The 5,073-nt window shown below is 39.1% G+C and overlaps 1 pseudogene; it reads right to left on the reverse strand.

Moving 5' to 3' along the window:
* Positions 1-401: 401 nt before the first annotated feature.
* LOC129552868 (U2 spliceosomal RNA) lies at positions 402-490 on the reverse strand (annotated as a pseudogene).
* Between the last annotated feature and the right edge of the window lie 4,583 nt (positions 491-5,073).

Consider the following 5,073-nt stretch of genomic DNA (forward strand, 5'->3'; position numbering starts at 1 on the left):
AGTAGCAATATATACATTATTACATGTAAAATAGATAACTAGTGGGAAGCTGCTGTATAGCACAGGGATCTCGTCTCTGTGCTCTGTGCTAACCTAGAGAGGTGGGAGGAAGGCTCGAGAGAGAGAGAATGTCTGAAGTTATAGTTGATTCATGTTGTGTACAGCAGAAACTAACACAGCATTGTAGTAATTATACGCCACTTAAAAAATTTTTAAGAATTTTTAAAAATTAAAAATAAATTTTTTAAAAAAGTAATCTTAAGTCTTCTATTGCCTGATATAGTAGAGGCTAGTTTAAAAGACCTGTGAGAGGGTGTGGTATTGCTTAGTCTGCAGCAGACTTAACTTCCTGGATAAGTAATTCTACGTTAATCATTCAGTGTGGCTGCTAGCCATTCTCCATGAATTAAACAGCTTCTTATATCTTTTAAGTAAATATTGAAGAGTCTTGATACTACACTTGATCTTAGCCAAAAGGCCGAGAAGTGATGAGTCTTAGTGTTTAAAAACAATAAGGGAATATGACATCTGGAAAGAGCTATTCAGGTAAAGAGGCAAACTCAGCCCTCTGTAAACCACTATCAAATCCAGGAATTTATGGAAAAAAAACTCTAAACATCCAAGGAGATGGTACAAAAGCCTTATAAAATCTCTGAAACTTACCTCATTCATTTTCATACATTTAGAAGCTTATGAGCCTAAAACCATGGGAAAGTTAAAGTCCCAGTTTTGTTAAATATTAAAAAGAGAACAGGAAACTAAAATAATCTAAATTTTGAGAAATGTCTAGAAATATTTTATTCTTGAAGCATTCATTTTTAATTTTTGGAAAACTCACTGAAGGGGAATGAGTCATTTTCTGACAATGTTAGAAAGATTGAATTATTGTATATCCATCAATAATTTAAAGCAATAGCATTCCTTTTATTAATTCTAGTGTTTTTGTCACATTTTTTAATTTGTTTTCGTTTGGGACTGGAACATGGTTTTTAAAAAGCACTCAGTTCATTTCAGTTCAGTTCAGTCGCTCAGTCGTGTCCGACTCTTTGCGACCCCATGAATCACAGCACGCCAGGCCACCCTGTCCATCACCAACTCCCGGAGTTCACTCAAACTCATGTCCATCGAGTCGGTGATGCCATCCAGCCATCTCATTCTCTGTCGTCCCCATCTCCTCCCACCCCCAATTCTTCCTAGCATCAGACTCTTTTCCACACTAGATGTGTAATAAATTTTAAAGTTGAAGTAGTTTGAGATACTCTCAGTTCAGTTCAGTTCAGTCACTCAGTCGTGTCCGACTCTTTGCGACCCCATGAATCACAGCACGCCAGGCCTCCCTGTCCATCACCAACTCCCAGAGTTCACTCAAACTCATGTCCATCGAGTCGGTGATGCCATCCAGACATCTCATTCTCTGTCATCCCCTTCTCCTCCTGCCCCCAATCCCTCCCAGCATCAGGGTCTTTTCCAATGAGTCAACTCTTCACATGAGTTGGCCAAAGTATTGGAGTTTCAGCTTCAGCATCAGTCCTTCCAATGAACACCCAGGATTGATCTCCTTTAGGATGGACTGGTTGGATCTTCTCGCAGTCCAAGGGATTCTCAAGAGTCCTCTCCAACACCACAGTTCAAAAGCATCAATTCTTCGGTGATCAGCTTTCTTCATAGTCCAACTCTCACATCCATACATGACCACTGGAAAAACCATGGCCTTGACTAGACGGACCTTTGTTGGCAAAGTAATGTCTCTGCTTTTCAATATGCTATCTAGGTTGGTCATAACTTTCCTTCCAAGGAGATACTCTACCCAGGACTATTTTAAGTTCCAGCTATGCCTTCTTTTAAAATTTTCCTCATAGGTGTGTGGGAGCTGATTCTGGTCTCTGTGCAGCTCTGCTGAGCAAAAACCATGGGCAGCTTCTTTCAGGGATGTTTGGAAAACTGCTCCAAAGCAGGCACCAGGCTGGCTTACATCTCTGGGTAACAAAGCTAAAAGTCTCCCTCCCTAGAGATCATCCAAGGTATTGAAAATAATGTCCCCCTTTAGAAGGCAGGAGACAGATGCAGGTCTGCCGGTAGCCCCTACACAAGATCAGGATCTCCTTAGTCTCAAGGTTATTTCCTTCACACATTCTACCATGAGTATAGAATCTATATTTGCCTACCTCCGCATTGCCTGGAAGGGACGATGAGAACTGGGAATGGGAACCAAGGGGAACAGAAGTTTATGCTGCCTGTTGTGTCCTTAAAAATGGGCATGTGAAGCCATGTGGGCTTGTTTTATCCTTACCAAACAAATAAATGGAAGTGTGGTAAGCTGACCAGCCCACTGCTCCTAAAGAACCACTTGAGTGTTTACCAGATTAAAATTTGAGATTGTAAAAAAAATACAGACTTGAGGACATCATTCATGCCACATGCATTAAATTAATGTCCATGTTTGTTTTAACAAACTCTAGAAGTTTTCTATTTAAGTACATATTGGCTCAGATGGTAAAGAATCCACCTGCAATTCAGGACACCCAGGTTTCATCCCTGGGTCAGGAAAATCCCCTGGAGAAAAGAATGGCAAGCCACTCCAGTATTCTTGCCTGGAGAATTCTGTGGACAGAGAAACCTGGTGGGCTACATACCATGGAGTCACAAAGAGTAGGACACAACTAAGCAACTAACACTTTAACTTTTTTTCTTCTTAATTTGCCAAACATTTATTTTAATATTATAATTTCTAAAAATATTTTTGGAGTATCTCTTTTTGAATTTTCTTCAACATCTCTTTTTAAAGTGTCCCTGTTATAGTCACATTTTATTTCCCTTATAAACAGTATCATTCACTTTGATTTCATATTTTATTAACTAGATTTATTTTTGAATGGCTTTCAGCTTCTGATATTTTCATAAGTGAGTTTTTTCTAATTAAAAAGAATGCATTTCAAACTCTAAAGTAATTTCTAAGCAAAGTGTTATGAGTATTTTATAATTTTTGACCCATTGTGTTAATTGAAGTAGTAAATGAAAGTTCACAAATATTTTTTAGAAAACAACTAAAAGTTCATCACCTTTAAGTGAGATTTTAGAGTAAACACAAATGTTACAAAAAGAAGCAAACAAAAAACCAAGCCCACATGACATGTTAAATAGCAATTTTCTTTCATCTTAACCTCCTTGCTTAAATTCAATATAGTAGAAGTAAAGTTGCCTCAAGGCCCTTGTTCTTGCTGCTGTTGTTCAGTTGCTCAGTCATGTGTGACTATTTGCAACCCCATGGACAGCAGCACGCCAGGCTTCCCTGTCCTTCACCATCTCCTGGAGCTTACTCAAACTCATGTCCATTGAGTCAGAGATGCCATCCAACCGTCTCATCCTCTGCCATTCCTTTCTCCTCCAACCTTCAATCTTTCCCAGCATCAGGGTTTTTTCTAATGAGGTGGCTCTTTGCCTTAAGTGGCCAAAGTACTGGAGTTTCAGCTTCAGTATCAGTCTTTCCAATGAATGTTCAGGGTTGATTCCCTTCAGGATTGACTGATTTGATCTCCTTGCAATCCAGGGGACTCTCAAGAGTCTTCTCCAACACCACAGTTCACAGTCAATTCTTTGGCACTCAGCTTTCTTTATGGTCCAATTCTCACACCCATATGTGACTACTGGAAAAACCATAATTTTGACTATACAGAACTTTGTTGGCAAAATAACATCTCTGCTTTTTAATACGCTGTCCAGGTTTGTCAGAACTTTTCTTCCAAGAAGCAAGCATCTTTTAGTTTCATGACTGCAGTCACCATCTGCAGTGATTTTGGAGCCCAAGAAAAGAAACTCTGTCACTGTTTCCACTGTTTCCCCATCTAGGGACAAAACTAAAATGGATCACTGGCCTTTTAAGAGGATCTCAAGACTAATCCTATCAAAATGTAACAGTATTAAATACCCTCCTGACAAAAAAGAACTAGCCAGCTATTCCAACCCATGCTTCTCCTTCATAATCTGTCCCTGTCATCTACATTCCCAAATTTTCCTTAAGCTCCTTAATTTTACCATTTTCCAACCTCATTAATAAAAGACCCTTACTGTCCTCTTTCACTTTAATCCTGCTTCTCTCGTAATTTCCCATAACCTCAGTCACATGAATGACAAAGCCAGCACCCTACCCTCCTCATTGCTTTACATGTTTGCCCTCTCCCCAAAAGAATGTCCCTCTGTCTCACCTGTATCATCCATTCCCATGGTCACACCTTGTTTCCTGAAGATACCGGTGGCAAGGAAAGAGTTGAGCCACTAGCCTGTGGTCAGTTTCTCTTTCTTTACTGGGGGTATGTGGGAGATGTTATCAGAAAAGAAAGATCTCAGATGGTTTTGTCTAAAGTCAGTTAAATATGCTAATACTTGACTAATGATCAAATCACTGTTGTATTCTAGACATAAAATCCTTATCTAATGGAGACTTTTGGCAGAATAAGCTTCAGTCTATGACTTTATCAGGCACAGCTTCCTCGAGAATGTTATATAAACTATGTACCCATGCAGTTACACAGATGGGCATATTTCAGAGCCTAAAATGCTTCCTATTGTGTGAGGTCACCAACACAGCTTGCTCAGACTGCTCACCTATTACTCTGGGCTGAAAGGCAGATCAGACATGAAGGAAGAAGTGGAGGACCTATACTCTGGATACCAGAACAATTTCTGCTTTCCCCGTTCTTCTTCATTATTTATATGAAGCTTAATAGTAAGATACTTAATTTTAGTGAATCTTATTTGGCAAACCAATTCCTTTCTGTGAGTTCAACCAGCAACTACTTCCTCTCATAATTTCATGTTTTGTTTTCTGTAGAGTACCTCCCATCCTCCCAGTTAAGCTCTGGAAGTAGTTGAGTTTGTATTAGTACAGTATTGTATGAAATCACAATACACTATATTATATCAGTAACAAAAAGTTTTTTAGTCCCTCTCTAGGTAAATGTATCTAGTCCTGCTGCTTTAAATAGCATCTACATGTTAACGAATTGCACATTTAAATTTTAACCCAGACTCTTGCCCTCTACTGTGTATGTCTCACTTGACATCTCTATTTGAATC

This window comes from Moschus berezovskii, chromosome 3, assembly GCF_049115385.1.
Source record: "Moschus berezovskii isolate FMDL1 chromosome 3, NW_MosBer_1.0, whole genome shotgun sequence".
NCBI lineage: Eukaryota > Metazoa > Chordata > Mammalia > Artiodactyla > Moschidae > Moschus > Moschus berezovskii.